Raw genomic sequence first — 25,789 nt, forward strand, 5'->3', positions numbered from 1 at the left:
AGCATAAGGGAAAATCCCTTTAAAAAAGGGATAACTTGGCAGCTATGCAATACACAAACTGAAATGCAGCCATCCTTCAAAAACTGCCCTTCTCTGAATTTTTGAAATAGCTTTTCAAAAAATTTGTTATGAGGAAACATGCATACAAAAATGTTAGGAGGAAATGTTATGAGGAAACATGCATACAAAAATGTGTATATTATAAAAATTCACATCAAAATGCTGATGAATGTGAAATATGTAGAAATGAACATGAGAAAAATGAGAAATTGAGGGAAACTGAAATTGGCAGATTTACCAGTCCATAGGCTCAGGGCTCTCTGCAAGTCTCAATAATGAGTTCCTATCGCTATATAGTGTGATGGAGGGGAAGTTGCTAGCAAGTGGGAAAGGCATATAGTGCAAGGAGGGAAAACCTCATTGTATGCATCCCTCCAAATATATCCCTCCAAATCCATGTAGGATAAGCCATTAGCAAATGGATAAGGACAGTTCTCTGCTGCCATCCGTTTGTTGTTGTTTTCCCCATCCTGCCCCACCAGAACCGGGCACTCAACCACTATCCTCAACATGCCTTTTGCTTATTAACAGGACTATGTTAAGGCATACCTGGGGAGGCTCCAAAACATGCAGAAATACCTACCTCATCTATGGTAGGCCCCATTTCACAGCCCAGCTGGGCTACCATGTTTGTTATTTAAGACAGTAAGTGGGAACCATAACAAGCTGTTTCAGGAGGTTGTCCCCATTGCTCCTTTCCAGGGCTCCCGTCATGTCAGATCAAAAGTCTTGTTATGGTGTTCAGAGGTCACGGGGGTGAGGGAAACAGCAGTGAAGTTTCAGATGGGGAAAGGAAAAATTGATACCTCCTACCACCACAGTCCTCAAATCTTCTTCTTGTTGCAGTGCTATAAAGTGCCAAAGGTGGACACTTAATTGTAGGGAAATTACAGTGAGTGGGAAAGAGGTGGATTTTTTTGGAACTCCCCAGTGCATATTCAATCAAACTTAATGTTCACATCCAGGAAAACTGTAAGCTGTTAGAAGGTACCCAGCCCAGAACCTGCACATTTAATAGCAAGGATGGGGGAGCATTTTCAGCTTTTGAGCAACCTTCCGGGGGGGGGGCACATATCCGTGTTATGGTGCCAGAGGCAAAAATGTGAATTTTAGCTTTGTTCAGTTGGCTAGTTTTTACACACGCTCCCACACCCCTTTCTGTCTTCCATCTGTGCAGGACAGAGGCATTCTCAGAGTTCAAGGACGCATTCCACCCAGGCAAAATGGTATAAAGTGGGGGCAGGGCGAGGCTGTGGCCTGAGGGGAGAGAGTGTGAGAAAGTCTCGAGAGTCTGATGGAGTGGCCTGAGGCGCCACATTTGGCCGCCAGGCCTGAGGTTCTCCATTCCTGTTTTGTAGATATATACTGAGTGGGGGTTCTGGATACTGGACAAGGTGAAAGGAGTTTCCCCCATTTCATTCCTCCTGAACAATCAGAGGTGGCAAGTAGTGTAAGCTAGTTCTGATCATGGGGTAATGAAGATAAGCAACAGGCACGCCAGCCAATGGATGTTGCAAATCTGCATAATATTAATTAATCTCAGTCTGGTGCTGTACCTAATAAGAGAGACACCTGGAATGATCCCTTTCATGTGTTGGCTTTCCTCCAGCGAGCATACTCCACCCTAATTAAGCATCCCAGGTTTCATCTCTTGAGAAATCCAAGTTTCGCCCCTCCAGTGAGTCCTGGGTAGAATGCAAGACCACCAGAGACCAGTGTGCATGTCGGTACCTCCTATAGCACCTACCCTGTTTCCCTGAAAATAAGACATACCCATAAAAAAGCTGTAGCAGGATTTCTAAGCATTTGTGCAATATAAGCCATACCCCGAAAATAAGACATAGTGATAGGTGCAGTTCTGGAGGCTGCCAAGGAAGAGCCTAGGCTGGACACGTAACAAAAATAACATCTCCTGAAAATAAGCCACCGTGGTTGTTTTTTTTGAGGAAAAATAAATATAAGACGGTGTCTTATTTTCGGAGAAACACGGTACGGAAGGTCTCCATAAATATTCCCTCAAAAATAATATTATTTATTGCACTTATTAGTTACTCTTTTTAAAATGAAAAGTGACTCAACGCAAGTTACAAAAAAGTGGTGCATAAATGAAAACCAACATAAAACTAAAACAGAGTAAAAGCTAAAAGCACATTCGTATTTATAAAAAGGCACTGGAGGAGACCGCTAATATAAAAAGCCCACCAAATTAAAGGCCACAGGCTTGGTGAAAAATAAATGTTTTTGCCTGCTGCCTAAAAATAAATAATGATGGCACCAGGGAACAAGGTTTTGTAAGTGGGGAGCCACCACTGAGCTTGGGTCAGTTCATGTGCAGCTCAATTCCTGTTGGCATCTGCTCAGCCACACCTACATTAAAACTGCCCACATTTCACTGGATGATAGGACTGGACATCTCGTCTTCCTCCATTTTGAGCGTGAGAGATATGTAACAAGCTTCTGTGTGTGTGTGTGTGTATGAGTGTGTGAGAGAGTGATAGTGGCTGACTGTAGGTACCTTTCCCCTGAATCAATGGGCAGGCTGATAAGCAGGGCATGATCACACAATTTTGTCCTCTTCCTCCTTCTCTTCTCTTTTAATTGCGCCCCACTCTCGGGCATCTTATACCACATCCCCCCGCAGCAGCCATTTTGTGGCCTGAACCCATAGCACTTTCTCAAAATTCAAAATGTACCTACTAATCCAAAAAGGTTGGCAAACCATGTTTAAAACATTGTATGATTGATAGGGATGCCCATGTGTCTCTGCCACAACTGTGTGATGGGGAACTTAATGTATGTGATTTGTAACAACTCAGTTTCTGTGTTTTTTGTTATGTAATGTTGCCTATGCCCATGCTGAACAGTGAGTTGGTTCTTTCGAAATTTTATACAAGGGCTCTTGATAAGCCCTTTCCTAAGATGTATCTGATGCCCCCTATGAAGGTGGCACCTGGTTCTCAGTGATAAGGCTGTTGTCCTGCCTTTCTGCCTCCAGCTCCTTTGTTACCTTTTCCCTCTGGCCAACCAAAGTCCTTCCATCTCCTTGATGTTGCTCCTGCATTCCACAGGAAGGGCAGGGTAGAGAGCTGGCCAGATTGTTTCCTCCTATCCACCGAGAGTCATAACCGGAGTATCTCTGTTCTCTACTGTATCCCCGAATGCCTGCCTTCCAGCCTCTCGTCTGCTCCTTTTCCTTCGTCCACCTTTTGTGTCTGAGGCTGCCAAATAACACTTGATCCTGACTGAGCCCAAGGGCTAGTGTGAAAAGAGATATGAATCAACCTTCCCCGCTTTCAAATAATATGTCTACAATGCACTTAAAAAGGTAAAGGTAAAGGGGCCCCTGACCATCAGGTCCAGTCGTGTCCGACTCTGGGGTTGCGGCGCTCATCTCGCTCTATAGGCCGAGGGAGCTGGCGTTTGTCCGCAGACAGCTTCTGGGTCATGTGGCCAGCATGACAACGCTGCTTCTGGCGAACCAGAGCAGCGCACGGAAACGCCATTTACCTTCCCGCCGGAGCGGTCCCTATTTATCTACTTGCACTTTGGTGTGCTTTCGAACTGCTAGGTGGGCAGGAGCTGGGACCGAGCAACGGGAGCTCACCCCGTTGCAGGGACTCGAACCACTGACCTTCTGATCAGCAAGCCCTAGACTCTGTTGTTTAACCCACAGCGCCACCTGGGTCCCTACAATGCACTTACTAGGTAGCATTAAGCAAACAACTCTTAGTTCCATCTGTAATACTGTATGTGGATAAATAGCCACTTACCTTACAGTATTGTTGTCAGGATTACAAGACAACATACTTTATTATGGGTTATTTGAAAAGACAACAGCACTATAGCAGAGATGGGGAATCTGCGGCACTCCAGATATTATTTCACTCTGCAACTTTCATTAGCTGCAGCCAACATGGCCAATGGCCAGGGCTGGTGGGAATTGTACCCCAGTTACATCTAGAGGGCCACAGGTTTCCTGTCACTGGCCTATACAAATTCTAAACATTATTCAAATCTTCTTTTGAAAAAACTCCACAGATCACACATTGCATTTGTTTTGCAGTGGTTTATAGCTTTTCGAGTTAATGAGCTCCCAGCAGAACACTGCTTCAATTAGCTCCTTTAAGTTTTCTCACTGAATTTTTAGAGTTACTTGATGTCCTTTTATGTAAGTCCTCGAGAAAGCGTTGAAATGAAGCACAGCAATATTGTATCTTGAAGTGCAAACAGAGTTACAGTATAGCCTCCATGCAGCAAATCTGAAGTCTAATGTCCTATCGAAATAAATGCCTGGAAACTCCCTGAATTTAAAAGGCCATGGGTTAAATTGAATTCTGTTCCTGACAATGTGAATCTATTTGTGTATATTAAAATGAAACATTTGATCCTCCTCAGTGAAGAGATGCAAACTGCGTAACTTGCTTTCAGATATTCTACAAGACACCAGTGTGGGACACTGACTTACATTTTAAATAATTTATTTCATTATGCTTTTATGTTTTTCCTATAACAAGAGAAATTCCACCTCCTGCTTCCAGGAATAAATATATGCAGTTTCAGGGGGAAAGTCAAGAATCATTTTTACAGCTGGGGAATGTAAAGCAGTTTTAACTTGCATAACTGTAATCCTATGTATCTCTACAAAAAAAAAAAAAAAGTCCCACTGAGGTGAGTGTGGGACTGAATGCAAAGTAAGTGATCTTAGGATTTCAGCCTTATGGGGAATAAGTGCTGTTGCACTGCCAGCTCGAAGGCAGTAGTGCTGAATATCTGCATACATAAGCATAAGTATGAAGTGTTTTCTGGAAACTCACCTAGACTTGCTTTTAGGAGTGTAGTAAATTGCTACAATGGGGTTCTTATGTTACCTCAATGGTATGGGGATTTCTGAAGCACCAGCCCACTCCACATTTCTAGGGTAATAGGAGAAGGCTGAAGATAGGCAGAAACCGTCCCATGGGGGATGACATAGGGACATTGCGAAGGGAAGAGCTTTGGTGTGGGCTCCTCATCCCATGTTCCAGTGCAATGAAGAGATAAGCGCTGCTGTCACGTCCATGCCACTAGCATTAACTCAGCAAATTTATTACAGAAAGCAATAATTAAAGAAGTAATAAAAAAACAAGGATAGTGATATTCTGAAAGGCAATCCTGCGTGCATATATTCTAAACCAGGGATAGGGAACTTCTGGCCTGCCAAATATTGTTGGACTACAACTCCCAGCATCCTTGGCTATTGACAATGCTGGCTGGGGCTGATGGGAGATGGAGTGAAACATATCTGGAAGGCCAGAAATTCCTCATCCAAATGGGCAGTCATTTCTGCCTTCGGTGGGAGTGTATTCCATAGTTTAATTTGCACTGTTTGGAACATATTTTTTATCTTGCTTGTCTACCCAGGAGCTCAAGGTTCTGTACACTTCCCTCCCCTCCCACTTTTATATTTGCAACAACCTGTGAGGTAGACTAAGTTGAGTTAATATATGTACGTAAGTAACAGTTCTTGTAAATAGATTCCTGGGGGAGCAGGATCCACATACATTGTAACAGGCCCAGGAAATTCTGTTGGCATCCGTCCAGGAGAAACTTGGGGGGGGGGTGTGACTATTAAGCACCTGCAGTGCAGATGCTCCCCATTCCAGCACTCACCAAGTTTTCTGAGGTTAGCATTTGTGAGGCTGCATGGATTTCTCCTACATGCCTGGAGGCTTCTTATATTACCCCAGCATTGTAGGATGGGGCAGTCAAAGTCAAAATTAGAATCCATTTTAAGGTAATTCAGATTGGTTTAGATTTAGAATATCCAAAGGCCCTACACTTCAGGTGATCACTATCCTTGTTTGGAACTGTAGAATTAACCAGAATGCATAATGGTAGGGGGAAAGTAGTGCGAACTAAGCAGCACGCAGGAACTATGTGAACAGGCAGCACACAAATGGCATCTTCAGTTCCTATATTTGTCATAGTTAGAAAATGTCCAGATAATTAATATATGCTTGCTGGCTTTATATATGCATCACCAAATCCATACCACTATGTCATCTTCTTGTTATGGTTCTGATCAAGTTGACAAAATTCATGCATGTATGCAGAGGTGTTCGGTTTTATTTACGTTATTTTGCAACAAGTGTGTCAAGGTTGAATCACAGGTGAATCCAGATTCAGATGTTGGTGTCATGACCCCTACCCCATGCTCAAATTCAGTCCTAGATGAGGAAGGGTCAGCCAGATCAGAAGGTTCATCAGTGAATGCCACAGAAGGTTTCAGACCAGACATGGGCACCAACACTGGCCGTGATCCAAAGCATATAATCCAATAGACCCCTAAACAAGGGTCCTGAGAACAGCCAAATGCCTCTTCACTGAGGCCTCCACATTCTCTATTGCTGGATCACCAGTTCTAGCAACATGCTAGAATTGAACTAATAGAGAAGAGCTGAAGTTCTAGGCTCCAGGCCATCAGACCAGCCCTTTGAGCTCACCTTTCTCCAGGAAAGAGGTGGAACTCGAAAGAGGTAGTCTGGGCTGATGAGAGACCTCACTCAGTTTTTGACCTTGTCCAAGCAAGTTTTTGTTCACTTGGTACTCTCCAAGGTCCTGTAGCCAACAACTTACCGGTTAGACTATATTGCCCTCAGGTGGTCAGACATGCTATGAGAGTTCTTGCTCATGTTCAGGTCAGACCAGAAGGAAGCACAAAACACACACAGGGAGATCTTAGTGCTCGGGCAAGATGCCAGATCAATCAGGAATATGTTTATAGCCCTTCCTGTCCAGGAAAAAAACACAATAGCTAACTTGAGTCGGTGGGGCCAGTTCAGAGCCTGAGAGTTATCCAAGCTGGAGACCAGTTCTGGGTACATCACCATGCAGGGCACTCAGAACTGAAAGTTCCTGGTTGCACCCCCCAATGCCTTTTGACAAAGTGATTGGATCTGTGGTAATTACTGGTGAGCATTAGAGCCCTAGTAGAACATTACAGTACATGGACATGGGTCATCTCTGCATATTTAATAGAGTGAAAATTAATATGAGTTGGGATAACCATATTTTGGTATGGATGATCCTGCTTCTTTGCTCATCTTGCACAATATGACCTTTTCATCCCTGTGATTCTCTTGACATGCCTGGCCTCAATTAACCTCTTTAATAGAGGCTGAATAAAGTGGCATGGCACACATTGGTTTTTCCTTAATAAGTATTAATACTTCTTCAAATTATTAATGCTCCAAAGAAAGCATTCATTGTTGTTGTTCTTGAAGCACTTCTCAAATAATGACAAGATCTTACAAAGGCTCACAGTCTTAAGTAGCTAGAAATCACAAGAGGGAAGGCAGGAGGAAAGATAATATACAGAAGTAATTTGTAATTTATAAAGGACAGTGCCATCACAAAAGAGGACAACCAATCAATGTTACAAGCTAATGTTTTCCCTCTTCCCCTTTTTTTCACTGGTTTCAGTTTTGCTTTGTGTTCTTGTAAAAAAGTACCGGTATGAGAGGAAAAAAAAATCAATCCCCAAGTTGTGCTGTTATTTCCTAAGAAGGATGAAAGATGCGTGGAAGCCACAGAGAAAAGACACAGGGGGAAGCAAATAGAGCAGGGGAAAAACCAATGAAGTGACGAAAGGCAATAAAAGAAAATAGCACTATCATAGGTCCAGAGACATAAATGGAATCTTGGTGCTCAGAAGCAACATATCATTAGAGAATTAGGGGATACAAGGTACAGTGGTACCTCGGATTACAGACGCTTCAGGTTACAGACACTTCAGGTTACAGACTCCGCTAACCCAGAAATAGTACCTCTTGGGTTAAGAACTTTGCTTCAGGATGAGAACAAAAATGGAGTGGCGGCAGCAGGAGGCCCCATTAGCTAAAGTGGTACCTCAGGTTAAGAACAGTTTCAAGTTAAGAACGGACCTCCAGAACAAATTAAGTTCTTAACCTGAGGTACCACTGTACAAAGAACAAGCTTTGGCTATGTGCATCTTGCCTTCCTTGTAAATTTTCAAGGGGCATCTCACTAGTGACTGAGGAACAAGAAACTGGACTGGATAGACTCTGGTTTTATCTTGTAAGGCAATTACTGTGCTTGTATATTTGAAGGTTACATATGTGATAGAGGGAAGTCATACAAGGAGCTACTTTGCTTGATTTATCAGCCAAATGCACAAAATCCTCTATCATCAAATGATAATCTTTATACAATATTCCAGTTCATTTGCATATTCAGATATTTCCACATTTCAGTGCTAGACTGCTGCAAACTCCTTGCATCATGCCACCTCATCGAAACTAATTTAAGAGCTGCTATTCTCAGCTCAAAGTAACTGTGAGAAAATTTAAACTCTGTCAGTTTTTCTCCATGAAAAAGGAAGTAGAATTGGGGGGGGGAATACTGCTTTCCACACAGAGAAACATGTATTGTTGGATAATTGTGAGAATTACCAGATTTCAGGGGGGGAAAGTCAATGCAAGAGATCTGATTTAAAAATGTAGCGGATACTGCTAGCATATGGGCTGATGAATGGACTAAAAGCCTTGTGTGCTTGGTGGTGCAACATTGACAGACGGCCTACTTGGGAAGTACTGTTCAATGGGCTCTAAATGGCCACTTTCATGTTTAAGTCAGCACATATGCGCCAGGGATCTGCTTTACCTCTCTCCTAAATCTGAGGTGGCAAGTCTGCCCACAGGCTGCATCCAGCCTCCCAAGAGCTTTTTTTATGGTCCCCACCCTGATTTTGCATTTTTTAAATATATAAAAACATTCAGCGGAATTCAGCACCACATGTTTCTGAACATTCCACATGCAGAAGAATTGCAGCTTGCCAGTTGGAATGGTTCCATCTCTCCTACATTCCCATGTGGCGTTCTGGGAATTCTCCCAACAGGTGTGGGTGGTGCAGGGACAGGAGAGGGTTGGGGAAGCCACATTGCACAGGTGGAAGTCCTTGCACAGGGCTTCTGCTGATGGGGCATGTTAGGTTAATCCCACCCATTGACTGCTCCTATGGTAGGTCCCCTGCTGCAATACTGTAATGCCAAAAGTTTTCTTGTGGCCTTCCAAGCTTCTACCGCCACCCCACCCCAATTTGTCTAATATTCTCTCTCTCTCCTACTCTTGTGGGTCTCCTCTGTGATTTGGGGGTGCCCAAATTTTTTGTGTGACCAACCCCGCCTCCAATTTGTCCTGAAAAATAATTAAAGTTGGCCAGGCCATGTTCTACCTTTGACATGCATCATCTGGAGGACTGGCCATAAATCAATGCAAATTTTGGCCTGAAAAAAGGTTAGCCATTGTTTCCCAAAAGGATAGTAAACTGAGCCACCCTATGGCTCTGACCGTGTGCTATTGTGCTTAGAGCATTAATTAGAATTGGGTGGGGGGCATTTATCTGAAGCCAGGCTGCTGAAGCTCCTTGGAGTGAAATGTGATCTGCACCAGCAGTTGGAAATTTACTGAGTTTTCTTAAAAGTTTCATTTTCGTTTGTACTTCTGAATTTAAGTCTAGCTTATTTCTTTTATATATTTATTTTATAGGGCTTGCCAATCAGAAAGTCGGCGGTTCAAATCCCTGTGACGGGGTGAGCTCCCATTGATCCCAGCTCCTGCCCACTTAGCAGTTCGAAAGCACGTCAAGTGCAGGTAGATAAATAGGTACCGCTCTGGTGGGAAGGTAAACGGCATTTCTGTGCGCTGCTGTGGTTTGCCAGAAGCAGCTTAGTCATGCTGGCCACATGTCCCAGAAGCTGTATGCCAGCTCCCTTGGCCAGTAAAGCGAGATGAGTGCCGCAACCCCAGAGTCATTCACGACTGGACTTAACTGTCAGGGGCCCCTTTACTTTTACCTATTTCTTTTATAATATTGAATATAGCTGCTAATGGTTGGCTTTGTCCTGTTTTATTTTCATATATATATACTGACCTCTCTACCCCACCCCAATATTTTTGATAAGTGAATGTTTGTTACAACCCACTATGGGTACTCCTCGCTGTATAAAAGTGACAGCATATAAATAAACTGAATCAATCTATCAAATCATCTCCTAATGCTGTCCCCAAAACAGTAGCAGTTCTCAGGATAAGTATTAAAGAGCACCTCAAAGGCATTGATATCTTAGAAGTGTCCAGAATAATTTTGGAGATCTTCCTGTGCCTGGTTAGAAGCTGTAGCTCCTAACAAAGACCACCCAATTTCGATTGGAAACCACCCTTTCTTGGTTTGCTACATATTGAATGCTGCTGTAGTGTAAGTATCTCCCCACGTTGAAACATCTACAAGGAGCAGCCTTAAGCTAATATCAGCCAGTGCTTCGGCAGTCCTAGGCACACAATTGAGGGTACTCAGTCCACTACCGTATATATTATTGTGCAAAACACACACATACAAAAAAAACCTTAGTGAGATTGCCTTCTAAAGTCAGTGTATGTTGAAGAATGCTGTTCATCTTAGAATTCTTTGTTCCATTCATTTGTTATATTTAACAAGATTTGTGCACCTTTCAGTCCTCTTAAACCCCAGGTATCATGGTGACATGCATGCATGTATGCATTCAATAAGCATTCATCTTAAACAACAACAACAACCCTGGGTTCACACCTATGCCGCAGTATTTGTTTCTGTGCACCAGCTGCTGGGGAGCTGTATCAGGAAAGCACTATTAACAGCAAACCCTGCCTAAGGGCTTTCCAGAATCATTTGTTTGTCCACTGTAGGATACTAGACTAGACGAACCTTTGGCTTGTTCTGGCACGATTGCTCTTATGTCCCCATCCTTTAAATTGCAGTCCTGTACACACTTACTTATGAGCAGCAAGACCCACTGAATTCAGGGATTATTTTCTGAGAAATCATGCTAGAGTTTCCTCCGAACAGAATCTGATATAATAGCACAATGATTGCCAGAAATTTCTATTTAGGTTTTTATTATGTAATATTCTCCTTAGGCAATGCGGAAATGGGACATTTAGGTCACTATGGTGCATTTATGGTTTTCAAAAAGTAAGTGTGGAGCACTTTCCTCAAGTCACTTTGCTGCACCTTCCATTTTCATTCAACAGATGTCACTGTAACACAGGCCAGGCACAGAATACTGTTTGGCAAGGCGGGGGAAGATTCTGTTATGTGTATTTAAAGAGCATTTTCAGTTTACCAGGTTGAACTGAGAAGGGATTCTGATTTGATGTTTTGGAAATAAAATTAAGAGAAACAATTAAAATTTATTCATGGAGCAAACTTGGCTTATGAACCAAAGCGTAGGTCAAATTTAGTTCATTCATTCATGGATCTAGACAAACTTATTTACTTCAACTTTCTCTCCTTCACTTAGAATATGAATAAATTTTGTTTCAATAGGACTTAATCACAATTAGCTTTCACCATCCTCTGGGAAGCCACACACACAGCTTTATTGCCGTCCATAGACCCAAAATACACAGTACAACAATAGTATATATGAATAGTTATTAAGGTGTAAGAACTGGGAAGTCTGTACTCTTGAGGCCCTACCCACATGCCATCTAAATGATGGTTTAACGTTTTGTGCACCAGCTGCAATTAGACTCATTGTCTTCCTCCATTGCATGTTGAAAAACTGAAGGTTATCACAATAGTTTTAGACAAATTGGGGTTTCTCATTTAACCTGAATACGGGAAACTGTGGCTTGTGCAAACAGGACTGGCATGTTATCAGGCAAAATGAGGGAGCTGCAGGTGCTGAGGGATGGCAATTTCCTACCCCACCCATCCCACTCTCCCCAGCCATTCTTCCTAAGACTCCCCATCATGTTTTGATGATGGAACGCTAGAAATTATTCATTGGGTAAATGCAGCAAGGGGTGGGGAGGGCAATGCATTGGTGAACTGACAGCAGTTTCCAGACCAAGGGTGTGTTCACGTTAACACTGTTTTCTATAATAATTTTATTTCACATTAACACTTTAAAGTAGTGGTTCCCAATTGGTGGTCCGCAGACCCCAGGGTGCCCACATAACCCACCCAGGAGGTCCGTAACACCATTCACATAACAAAAACTACCACAGAGATGTCCAAATTTTCAAAAGTAGGGGGTACATGGCTTGGCTTTTGAAAAACAGGATGTTCATAGTACTTAGCTAATTGGGAAACACTGCTTTAGCGCACAGGGAAGTGGTCAGCTTCACCCAGTGTGTTTCTCAGCTTGTTCTCCCCAGCTGTTCACATCAGCACCGTTTCATTAGTGCCAGTTTCGTTTCTGACTGTGTACACTAAAGGGGGCATTGGTGGTTGGGAATGTCCACCCCCTATGCAGAGGTGTTCACACCTTAGTTTGAGATGAATTAGCAATGGCTTAAGGACTCCAAACAATCTGAAGCTGGTTTGAGAATCACAACAAATAAATAATGCAAGATATTAATGTAAATTTCCAGCAGATGCAATACATTTGTTCTATATTGTCAAAGTGAACCGAACTCATTTATGAACAGTGCATAAAAGCAGTTTGACGTCTGAATATTTAATGTATGTATATTATATACCTTAACCGACTTTCAATAAAACATTGCCAGTTTGTTCCAGTGGTTTAGTAAAGAACTTAAACTTCAGAGTACAGCATGTATGAAGTACAAATATAAAATTAGTGCAGCTTTTATTAGTTTTTCTGTGAAAGCTATCTTTTAAAAACAAACAACAACAAAGAAAAAAGTAATTCCCAAAACTGTAACCCTTCGAACTGAGGTATGCTAATCCAGAGAAATAAAAGCTATGGAGTTGCTTTTTGTTTTATTGTGAGGTACCAAGAAGAAAAAGAAACAGTGAGAACGAATAATGACTAGTTTGGTGTTGTCTTTGTGCCAAGTCCTGCTGTTTTTATTCACACAAAACTCCATTGATCTCATGCATTTAAGAATGATTTCACATGCAGCAATAGCTGTGGTCCTTAAAAATGCTTCTTATGTAATTATTTTTACACCCATGCAAAATAGACATCTAATTGGAATTCTTTGATTAAAGTACTTTCATAATACTTCTTCTTCTTTGGCGATCACTCGTAGCCGAGTAAGATTGTCTTCCATAAACACAGTTTTAACAATGGGTCCGTAAGTGACTGTGGAGACCAATTCTGGATCCACACGTCCTTCCACAGTCATCACCTTGTCGTGGTGAGTGGGCTTGCATGTTCCTATGACCCTTGTGAGCGAAGCCGCCGGGAATCTCGTACTCCCAGCAGGGTCACCCAAGGCGGTAAGGTCAAAGGGAAGGAGCTAGACAAAGAATGATCCAAAAAGTCCTCAATGGCAGAACAGGTGGATGATAACAAGCGGTATGTTACAACAGCTGTGAAGGCGGATGAAGGCTGCAGCAGATAGGAATCTACCGGTTTGTCGTGACTACTACATGCCATCGGAACAGAGCCCTACTGCGAAGACTGTGCGTTGGTCAGCGTGCGCTGATCTACACTGATAAAACAAATTCACGCACAGGCGTCTTCCAAAAACCCAACCCTTTCATAATACTATGCTGTTCTCAGCAGGCATTTATTTACACACACACAGGGCTGCTTCTTCTGCTCGCTTGACTTGCCCACACTGCCCACCACACCCCCTCTCCAAAACTATTCCCCTGATCATAAAGCTCAGCCAAACCACCTCACATTTCCTTGGAGCTTCTCCAAGTCACCACCCTCCATCTCCCATTACACCTCGTTGCTGCTGCTGCTGCTGCTGGAGATGGGAGAGAAAAGCCTCCTTCTGCTGCTTGCTCACTTTCCTGCCCACCTGCTGTTCCAGTGGCATATTGGAGTTTGGTGGCCATGCGAACTGCAGCGTGATGAACATCCATATATATATATATATACACACACACAAATTGTGCAAACTGCAAAAATAAGTTGAGACATATTGGTTGAGTCTGGATTAACCATTAAGCCACATACACTGTGCTCCAGAGCTGTAGCAGAGTTCCAACCAAGATTGATTAGTTTATGTCCCTGGTATATGCCTTTTAGTAGGTCATCCCATTGGAAGAAGCCACTGGTAGCCGGAGTAGCTCTTCATGCTCAAAGCACCTGTAAAGTAGCTATGGCCCAAGGTACCCCTTTAATGATCTTCTGTCCCTGTGCATCAGGCAAGAGAACTGCCACTCACACATCATCCTGACAGTGTACTGCCTTTCAGTTTTGTCTGGTAGAAACAAGGACAGAGATTTTGTGGTTCTCTTTAGTAAAAGAAAAGAAAAAAGATGCTGTATCACGAGAGTGATGGGCAGAGATGGTACTTCTTTGTGCCTCAAAAGCAGCTTGGACCTTACAGCACAGGTACCTTTTGTTTTGGCAACCAGAAGCTACTGCAGCCACTAAGAGGTTTATTATTTTTGTTTGATGCCTTGTTAAGAGACAAAGGTAGGAACCAAAGGTAAGAATGACTTGGCTTGCAGAGTGAGCTTGTTCCATTTCTCCTGTTAGGCTGCAGTTCCTTTTAGATCAGGCATAGGCAAACTTGGTTCTCCAGATGTTTTGAGACTACAATTCCCATCATCCCTGACCACTGGTCTTTTTAGCTAGGGATTATGGGAGTTGTAGTCCCAAAACAAATGGGGGGCGAGTTTGCCTATGTCTGTTTTAGATTACTGTATAGAATCCTTGAATACAACCAGGGGTGGTTTGATCATGATGTTAAAATTGCTACTTGCATTTCCCGTAGCTTTTCATAAGTGTGTCACTCTGTTGTACATGCTAAAAGTTAGTGTGTTTGCATTCTTAATTGTACTATCAACACAATTTTATGGTGTAGGAGAGAATACACACACACAGGTTTATAGCTGTTATGCATCTGGCCCACAATAAAACACATCTTTAAGACTGATCACAGAACATGCATACAGACATTTTTAATTTAAGACCTAATTTTCCAGGGTCTGTTATTTAATCTAATCCAAAAATGGCAGTTCCCAATATGTACCATGTCACACACATAGATAAATTCAAAATTAATGTACACAAGAGACAAAAAAATTGCATTGTTAATGTAGTTTATGAAAGAGCCCAAAGGTATGATTAAAATAAAAGTGTATTGCATGTTAAAGCCTATGAGAATGTACCTCCACATTCCTCTCATTATTAGTTTTAGATACGTATTTTGCAAGGATGAGCATCTGAAGGTAGTTTTTTGGGCGGGGGCAGGTAGGTAAATGCTAAAAGGGATGATCATGCCAATTTCACACAAACATGTGAGAGTAGTATCTGCACCTTTTGCCTTATATCTCAGGTTCTACAAATGATAGAAACTTGTTCTTTTCTAAAATAAATGAAAGCTGGGAACCTGGGGATTATGGTCATTAAACTGCTTCTAAAAAAACACCTTTAGACCAGGCAAATATGGCCAACTATCGCCCAGTCTCAAATCTACCATTGATTGAGCGAGTGGTTACGGAACAACTCCAAGCACGCCTGGAGGATGCGGACCATTTGAATCGCTTCCAATCGGGATTCAGGCCTCATCATGGGACTGAAACTGCCCTGGTCGCACTGGTTGATGATCTCTGGCGAGCTAGGGACAAAGGTGAGAGCTGTTTCCTAGCTCTGCTGGATCTCTCAGCGGCCTTTGATACAATCGACCATAACATCCTTCTGGACCATCTAGAGGGGTTGGGAGCTGGGGGGACTGTCATACAGTGGTTCCGCTCCTTCCTCCTGGGCCATGTTCAGAAAGTGGTGATGGGGGATGAGTGTTCAGACCCCTGGGATCTCACTTGTGGGGTGCCTCAGGGTTCCGTCCTCTCCCCCATGCTTTTTAACATCTATATGAAGCCACTGGGAGAGATCATCAGGGGGTTTGGGCTGGGTGTTCATCAGTATGCAGATGACACCCAACTCTATCTCTCTTTTAAATCAGAACCAGTGAAGGCCATGAATGTCCTGTGTGAGTGTCTGGAGGCAGTTGGAGGATGGATGGCGGCTAACAGATTGAGGTTGAATCCTGACAAGACAGAAGTACTGTTTTTGGGGGACAGGGGGTGGGCGGGGGTGGGGGACTCCCTGGTCCTGAATGGGATAACTGTGCCCTTGAAGGACCAGGCGCGCAGCCTGGGAGTCATTTTGGACTCACAGTTGTCCATGGAGGCACAGGTTAATTCTGTGTCCAGGGCAGCTGTCTACCAGCTCCATCTGGTACGCAGGCTGAGACCCTACCTGCCCGCAGACTGTCTCACCGGAGTGGTGCATGCTCTAGTTATCTCCCGTTTGGACTACTGCAATGCGCTCTACGTGGGGCTACCTTTGAAGGTGACCCAGAAACTGCAATTAATCCAGAATGCGGCAGCTAGACTGCTGACTGGGAGCGGCTGCCGAGACCATATAACACCGGTTCTAAGAGACCTACATTGGCTCCCAGTACGTTTCCGAGCACAATTCAAAGTGTTGGTGCTGACCTTTAAAGCCCTAAACGGCCTCGGTCCAGTACAGTATACCTGAAGGAGCGTCTCCACCCCCATCGTTCTGCCCGGACACTGAGATCCAGCGCCGAGGGCCTTCTGGCGGTTCCCTCACTGCGAGAAGCAAAGCTACAGGGAACCAGGCAGAGGGCCTTCTCGGTAGTGGCACCCGCCCTGTGGAACGCCCTCCCATCAGATGTCAAAGAGAAAAACAACTACCAGACTTTTAGAAGACATCTGAAGGCAGCCCTGTTTAGCGAAGTTTTTAATCTGTGATATTTTAATGTATTTGTATATTTGTTGGAAGCTGCCCAGAATGGCCGGGGAAACCCAGCCAGATAGGCGGGATATATAAATAAATAAATAAATAAATAAATAAATAAATAATCAATCCAAGGAGACCAATGCCCCCTCCCCCTGTGGACACCTGTGCTTGAAAGCCTTCCTACACACATAGGCTCTACACTAAAATTAGGAAGACTATGTTATAGGTATCCTGGCAGGTGGTATACCCAAAGTGGATTGTGTTTAAAGGTTTTCTGGCAGCATTCTTATACTCAGGTGGGAGTGCAATACAATACACATCTACTTAGTAGGAAGCCACATTGAGTTGCTCCCAGCAGGTAAGTGTTCATAGGGGCATATTCCTAGATAAGTGTGCCTAGGATTGAAGTCTTAGAAACACATTTGATATCCATGGCTGTGATCCAGATCCATAACCATCAAAAGAAGAAGGAATGTTGCCCTGGGTCACATGAGAAAGTACCTGTGTTTTGTTTTTCTTGGGTTGCCTTAGTGTGTGGCTTGGCTACCTGCCATTGTTATAATCATCATTATGTATACAGCGCCCACCATATACATGGCGCCTTACAAAGCTTACACAGGCAATCGGTAATTACTGTTCTCTGTAAGCACCTTACTGCTCAAACCTAAGTACAGTATACACGTTCAGAATACCTACTGAGATGAGTAGGCCTTCCTAGTAAGTATGGTTAGGTTTGCAGTTGTGATGTGCCTTAGTTCTGGTTTGCTAGAAGGCAGATACTATCTTGCAGCAATTAGCTAGACTGGATGGCCTGCTGTTTCCATTATTTCCATGAGAGCTCACATAACCAGTCACTACTCGCTGGAAAAATACAGGAGAGTGGTATTGCCCTCATTTTCTTCTGTGGGTTCCCCAGAGGCATTTGGCTGGTCACAAGAGGAAACAGGACCCAGCAGGACTCTCTACAGTGCTGTAGTGGGGAAGGGGGCTAGTTTTTTTTTTTTGTTGCCTCAGGTAAAGCCTCCAGAGGGGCACCATTGAAGCTCCCAGCCTCTCTGTGCGAGTGTACACAAATGTGTGTGTGGGGGGGGGGTACGGGGGTATGCCACACTGGGTCTTTGACCCAGGTGAAAAAAACTTAACGTTTCACCCCTGCTCCCTATATGAAGAATGGTTGGGTAAACTGTGTGAATACTTGGCGCTCGCAAAGCTGACAGATATAATAAGATACAAGTCTACCAAGATAGACAAAAAAGCATGGGATTACCTAAATAACTACTTGTTCTGGCTGTGTTTAGAATAACCCCGCAAAGGAAAAAGTTCCCAGATACCAAGATGAGGGATTTACTGAAATACAGATAGACTTTAATTAGAAATAATGAACTGTAGTGAAGTTGGCGGAAGTCCACAATTAGTGTGTTTCTTTTTTTGTTTGATATGTGTTAGTTTAAGAATGAATTATGTATCTATTTGTGTCTTTCCTCTCCTTTTTGTTTTCTTCTTTTCTTTTTCTTTTGTTTAAGATTTAAATGAATTAATGAAACGTATATATTTATTTTCTTTTTCGGTGCTTCTATCTTTATTTCTTTCTGTTTTTATTTTATTAGATCTTATTATACTTTTGTATTTCTCTATTTTCTTTTAAGTGCGTGTATCTCGATTTGAATGTATATATGTGTTTTTTTGTTTGATATGTGTTAGTTTAAGAATGAATTATGTATCTATTTGTGTCTTTCCTCTCCTTTTTGTTTTCTTCTTTTCTTTTTCTTTTGTTTAAGATTTAAATGAATTAATGAAACGTATATATTTATTTTCTTTTTCGGTGCTTCTATCTTTATTTCTTTCTGTTTTTATTTTATTAGATCTTATTATACTTTTGTATTTCTCTATTTTCTTTTAAGTGCGTGTATCTCGATTTGAATGTATATATGTGCAATATAAGCAAATAATAATAAAAGCTTAAGTTTCACCCCTGCTCTCTATTTGCTCTTAGAATTGTATTTGACAAGCTGGTGCTTTCCAGATGTTTTAACTGCAACTTCGACCAGGCTGGTGGAAGTTGTAGCCCCAAACATCTGGAGAATGCAAGCTTGGCAAAGGCTGAAACTAACAGTCACATAATGAAGCATTCAGACACATGCAGACTTAAATTGATATGATCATGTATCATATGAGTCCTCTGGGTATATATGAATTGTATAGTGTATTTTATTGGTGATGGTGAGGTAAATGTTCTAGTTATCTAACTTGGGGGAGACACTATAGCTCATGCATTGTATCCAGAATACACCACAAATCCAGCATATGCCCTTATAATTCTCACAATCTAATATTCCAATTATCTGAACATTTTGGATGTCTAACCCACAAACTACTTGAATAAAGGAGGCTATCACTGATGCTAAGCACATTGATTTGAACATTATTTCACTGATAGCTGCTTTCAAGTAAGGAGGAGATTTCGGACTTTTTTCGAGAGTACTGTGTTGAACAGCAGTTGCTTCCAAAGAAATGTTTTGAGGATTACAGCCTTGAAGATCAATCTTGCTTCAGTTGAAGTAAGTAACAAAACACCTATTACAATCAATAGGGGAGTTAATGACTGGACCCTATGTATCCTGACCCAAAATCAATTTCCACTGTTTATGAATTCAACATGACTTAACTTCCTAGTTAATGGGTTTACAATTCACAGTGTACCGATATCTGGTACTAGGGCTTTGTACAAGTTCCCATCCAGCCTGCTCCTCCTGACCTCCTCCCACCACCGGTTTGGGAGGTGATGCACGGTTTGCTACAATCCATACTACCAGTGTTCCTATCCTGTCTTTTCTTACGAAGTAATACTGCACACCCATCCAACAGCTTCGATTCAAATGGGGGGGGGCGCAAGAATGACCTAGCTGCATTTTAAGCCAGTGTACACAGCCCTGTTTTCCAGCTACTGGGGGGGGGGGGAATCCAGCAAGAAGGGATGCATTAAGGAGGAAAGCCTGTGCATATTACTGACCTACACTGCAAACATGCTTAGCGGTTTCCTGCACGTTGCATCCTTGGCGCCTCCCCGCTCCCCCCGTGCCGGTGTGCACCCCCTTGGCACATGCAACAGTAGTCATAAAATGGAGTGGGGGGGGACGAAAAAGCATCCACCCTGAGGGAAATTCGTGCTAGGGAGCGACGAAGAAGATGAATATATACATACACACATATATTCTTCTCCCCTGCCTATTTTGAGCCCCCACCTGTTTCTGCCTGTGTCACATACGCTGCTTAGTCATGACAGCACCAGCTGCTGGTGCTGTTTATGCCTCCCTCACGAGCACCCAGCCCTCCTCCCCACCCTTTCCTCTCTCCTTGGCAGCAGCAGCTGCGACTTCCCAGTCACGACTCCCCTGCTACCAGCCCCCTTCCCCCCTCCATTTCTCCCTCTCCCGGCTCCAGCTGCCAGGCAGCGGCGGCGGCAGAAGTAAAAGCCTCCGTCTCCATCACGGCCCCTGTGGTTGCTCGGGAACTGTAAAGCCAACCGAGCCTGGACGTGCGGTGGGCGGGGCCAAGCCGCGAGGAAAAGGCGGGCGTGGGGGTGGAGTCACGGCGGCGAAGGTCGCGGAGACCCCCGCCCATCTCCAGCCCATCGTGGCGCAAAGCGAGCGCGGTCTGTGTGTGGAGGGGGAGGAGGAGGCGGGCGCTTAGCTCCATTGGTTCCCGTGGGGCTAAGGGCGTGGCCTCCCCCGTCCCGTGCTCCTTTCCCATTGGTGGGGCTGACTGTCAGTGGACCAAACGAGAGCGCGGGCGGTAGGCAAGGGGAGGAGGAGGGAAGGCCCGTCTCGGTAAACACCTCCCTCCAAGCCTTGCAAGCGGGTAGCGGGTTTGGCTGAGAACGAAGCGAGCGAGGTGCGAGGCAGAGAGAGGAAGGCGTGAGGCAAGTGCGGGGATGAATTTTTCTTTTCTTTTTTTTCCACGCGGGTGGGCAATAGCGAAGGCGGCCCCAGGGAGGCGGCGGCGGCGATAGCGGCGGCAGCAGCAGCGCTGAGGGACGGAGCGACGGGGGATGCGAGGCCCGGTAAGCCGCGGGCACTCGGGGGTGGAGGCGTTTACCTGCCCCACCTGTCGCCCACATTGCAGTTTCCCTTCACCCTCCCTCCCTCACCCTCCCCATAACCGCCCCCCCTTTTCAAATCCCACCCACAGCCCTCAGCCGCCCACCACCCAGCACACACGCCGTAGTTGCCACAGATGCCGCCTACTTCCTTGCTTCTCTTTCTCCTCTCTCTCTCCCCCCCCCCACAACCCCACCGCCTCCAAATTTCTTTCCGCCAGCCGTGGCTGCTGTTTCCCCACCCGAAGCGCAAGTCCCATTGGGCATCTCCCCTCCCCTCCCCATCCATTTCCCTACAGAGCTGCTGCTGCTGCTTCTTTTTGAAGAAGGGGGGGTATTCTGGTGGTGGTTGTTAGGGTTTTTCCCCCTGCCACCATCGCCACCACAAGTGCAGCCGCCACCGCCTCTATCTCCAGCAGGAGCAGCAAGACCAAGGGCTTGCCAGACCCCCGCATCCATTAATACTGTACCTATGTTGTACTGGGAGTGATGGTGGCGTTGGAGACCTCGGCATGATCCATCTCGCCGGGCTGCTTGTATGTGCTTGGTATTCTCGTGGTGCAAGAAGAGCCAGCCCAGGCAGTTTTTCGTCTTTCGCTGCTTCTCCTTGCCTATTTTTATTCTTCTGGTATGTCATACATGTGGCTTTCTTCTCTTCCCCCACCCCCATCTCTTCTCCCCCAATGAGTTAGGTGTGAGCAATATTATGTATGCAATTGCGCTGCAGACTCATGTTCTGTGCTGTGGCTTTTCCTTCCCTGTCCTGTTAGTAAAAATTGCAATTTGGGCTGAAAACCCCATTCTATGCCATGCTTTACCTCTGGGTGCTTGACATAAAAGGGTTTGTGCACCTTTCCCTTGGCTCCCTATGGGGATGTGTATTTGAATAGGCACAGATGTGGGGGAATGTTAATTATTACAAATCATAGGTTGGCTTCAGTTCTCTCGCCCCCCCCATCTTTTGTGATAGATTTTTTTTTTAAAGCAAAGGTGTCACAGATTGCTGTGAAGAGAATGGTACATGCGGCCGTAGAAGCTGGATGTAATGGCAAAATCCTGATGAAGCTCCGTTAAAAATTTCCCTCTGTAAGATAGGCTCTGGGATTCCCCTTATGGTGCCATTGCTTGCCTTTGCTCTGTAGTGCAGCTTCAGTGTCCATCACATTGTCGTCAACTAACATACCCAGTAGAATTGAAAGTAGAATTGAGTAATCTGTGTTCTTCATTAGAAATTTTTAAAAATAATTTGTCTGAAGCTATTTCAATTGAAAGGGTTGGGCTTTATATGCAGGATATGTGCATGCATTGCTTATATAGGGCAATGTGTTTGAAATTTTCAAAAACATTATAATTTTTATTTGGTCAAGATAAAGCATTGTATTTGTTAAACATACTCAATGTATACATCCATGATTGAAATACTGTGATTATAGTTTTAATCGTTAAAAGCAGACAACATGCTAAAAAATAAATAAAAACAGCGCTTTAATTACTCAACAGCCCAATTGCAAATTAAATTTGAAGTTTTGAAAGAACATGATTGAATGAAATGTTTAATTTTCAGTTGCTCATGTCTTCTACCTTCTATTGGGAAGGTTCAAAACCCCTGACCTGCTTTTTCTACCTGTACATATATATTGTAGCTGCTGGTGTTTTTTAAAGATTGCTCCTATATGAGCCACTTAGAATGAAATCAACAATTGTTATATAAACTCATTGGTATAAGGTGAAATTTGGGCAACATTTACACAAATGCATACGCGCATGCACACACACACACATATATTACTATCTCTTTTGCTTTCTCTCCTTTTTGGTGAGGGCTTAGTTTAGGAGCTCTTTTCCTTGCCTTAGCTTATGTGATGAAATGACTTTTAAAAAGAATACAATTCATCATATAATAATTGCATTCTTTTGTGAAAAAAAGGTTATGTGAGTTTCTGTGTCTTCCATGCTGCTCCCTGCTGCCCCCTCCCACAGAATACTGCTTTGGATGAATGGTGGAGGTCTGAAGAAGTGTGCATGCACACGAAAGCTCATACCAAAATAAAAACTTAGTTGGTCTTTAAGGTGCTACTGAAGGAATTTTTTTATTTTGCAAAGCTCCTAGGTTAGCTCAAAACAGCCATAGGTTGCATTCTTACCTGGGGTAGGGACTAAACCTTTGAACTTAATGACACTTACTTCTGAATAAAAATGAACAGAATTTCAGGGGCAAAGTATATAATTATTAGACTTTCAATAAAGTCTCAAAATTAGTACTTGGAAAAAGCAAATTTAAATCCTAAATATCTGTAGTTGCTTATAACATTAATTATATCGGATATGTATATATTTTTGAATAGTTACATAGTGCTTTAATGTTCAAAGTACATTATTGATCTTTACAACAATATTTTAAGGTAGGTAGAATTGTTGTCTGCATATCACTGCTGACAAATAGTAACTTTAAGTCAAGTGGCTGGATCTGAAACAAGGACTCTGGCTCACAGCTTAGGTCCCCGTCCCCCAATCCTATGTCTACTCAGAAGTAAGTCCTACTGCATTGTATGTTGCTTACTCTCAGTGAAGAGGGGTAATTAAGATTAGGTGTCTTAATTAGGAAAGTGTTTGTAGTAGGCTTGAATTATGCAACCGTTGGGATTTGTGCTCCTCCTCAAGCAGAACCTTAGTAAGTCAGTTTTAGATTGGATTCCTGTTGCAGAGATACCCTAGGCCACTGATCTAAATTTTATACTGTATTTTGGAATTAAGTAAAAATGGAGTCAATGCTTTTTAAAATGTATAATGTCCTGTAGTAGCTTTTTACTTCAAGCTATTTTATTTCTTTATTTTTAATTATGCTTGTTAATACTGACCACATTGTAGTGTCTTGGGGTGCAATCTAAGCTCCTATTGCTGATGGAGTGGCCCATGGTGGAAAGGGGAGCAGACAGTTGTGTTCAGATCAGATCAGATGCCATTTTTTGGTGGCAGTGAGATTGGTTTTGGATCGAGCAGATTACATACCGGTACAGTATTGGTTTCCCCTTGCTCTCAGAAAGAGCCGGGGGGGGGGGGTGTCTGCTGGGCTCTTCCAGTAGGCCACCTACCCACTTGTTCAACAGATGGAAGGGAAAGACTGGTGAGGATGAGAGGCTGACTCACAAAAAACCTGGATAAAAACTATTTTTTTAAAAATAGACAACCATAGACCTGGCAGGATCAGGGGTTGGATTGCACATCAATATTGTAAGTTTTTATGATGACCAACTTTTCTGTATCACTCTCTTCTAACAGTATCATGGTCTGAATATCAAATCTTTCAAATGTATGTCATGTTGGGACGCGGGTGGCGCTGTGGTCTAAACCACCAAGGCTTTGGGGCTTGCTCATCAGAAGGTCAGCGGTTCGAATCCGCACTACGGGATGAGCTTCTGTTGCTCTGTCCCAGCTTCTGCCAACATAGCAGTTCGAAAGCGTACCAGTGCAAGTAGATAAATAGGTACTGCTGTTGTGGGAAGGGAAACAGCATTTCTGTGCGCTCTGGCTTCTGTCGCGGTGTTCTGTTGCACCAGATGCAGTTTAGTCATGCTCGCCACATGACCCAGAAAGCTGTCTGTGGAAAAACGTCGGGTCCTTCAGTCTGAAATGAGATGAGCACCACACCCCATAGTCACCTTTGACTGGACTTAACCGTCCAGAAGTCCTTTACCTATAGTACAGTGGTACCTTGGGTTACAAACTTAATTTGTCCTGGAGGTCCATTCTTAACCTGAAACTGTTCTTAACCTGAGGCGCACTTTTGCTAATGGGGCCTACCGCTGCCACCACGCGATTTCTGTTCTTATCCTGGGGCAAAGTTCGCAACCTGGAGCAACTACTTCCAGGTTAGCGGAGTTTGTAACCCAAAGCATTTGTAACCCGAGGTACCACTGTATGCCATGTGTGGAAGCTATTGTATTACTGATTCACTTAAGTATGACTTTGCACTTTTCCATGGCTTGTATTCAATTCCTCATTTAAGACTATATTTTTATGGATTGTGTAGAAGTGTAGCTTGATCCTATGCATGTTCATTTAAATAAGTCCATTTCAATGAGTTACTTAAAAATAAGTATGCATGGGATTGCAGCCTTACTATTTTTTACACTGCCTTGTTCAAGATAAACAAGATTTCTTGTTGATAACATTCATATCTTTGAAATCAAATTTATTGAGATTTATTCAGGTTAAGAACATTGATTTATCAGAATCTCTTCCTTGGTCTTTCAGTAAACAGTTTCTTAAACTATTTTATAGGGAGCTGTGCTTGTTGTGTCATGTGATTACAGATTCAAAAAATAATGTTTCTTGATTGGTGTAATATACAAATGAGTAAACAATTATGTAGTGTACCTACATCATTGCTAAGTTTATGCACAGCCTGATCTGTGAATATTTATCCATTGTATTCAATGTGACTTGCTTCCAAATAAGTGTTCTTAGGATTGAAGTTTGTAGTAAGAAATGCTATTTAGTAAAGTAGTTCATCCTAGAATGATACTTTGACTTCTGTAAATTGTCATTCCCAGGGCAGAGCTTATGGCTTTGTGTTAGCATATCTGAGTTGACAAATGGTGTTGAAATCTATCAGTAACACAGTGTGACTATTAGTTTTTTCTAATGCATGGACAACGATCAGCCAGCTGGGTAGGTAGGCGGAATGAGAAGGCAACCAACCTAAATTCTCTCCCTTCTTCATTTTGGTTTTTTTTTTTAACAGTCAAGTTAGGAGGGAAACACTAGCGGTGCATCTTATTCAAAAATGGGAATAAAATGTCCATAAACCGACCTTCAAAACCTATACAAGATGTTCCTTGATCGTAATCCATAGCTGAAGTATGCATGGATGAATATACAGGGCAGTCCAACTTTTCATATTAAGTGGGCCGCAAGAATACTTTGACATGGAACCCACAGACTGCACACTCCC

General features: G+C 43.2%; 1 protein-coding gene across 3 annotated transcripts in view; it reads left to right on the top strand.

Moving 5' to 3' along the window:
* Window positions 1-20,509: 20,509 nt before the first annotated feature.
* CDKL5 (cyclin dependent kinase like 5) overlaps window positions 20,510-25,789 on the top strand; it is a 62,599-nt gene continuing 57,319 nt past the window's right edge. For 2 of the 3 annotated variants that reach the window (XM_088667773.1, XM_088667772.1), the window contains exon 1: window positions 20,510-20,658. The gene's annotated coding sequence lies outside the window, so the exon portion shown is untranslated. Of the gene's footprint in view, window positions 20,800-25,789 lie in introns of all 3 variants that reach the window. The other variant, XM_035114911.3, reaches the window with a different exon arrangement.

Source organism: Zootoca vivipara, chromosome 4 (genome assembly GCF_965207765.1).
Source record: "Zootoca vivipara chromosome 4, rZooViv2.hap1.1, whole genome shotgun sequence".
Taxonomy (NCBI): Eukaryota; Metazoa; Chordata; class Lepidosauria; order Squamata; family Lacertidae; genus Zootoca; species Zootoca vivipara.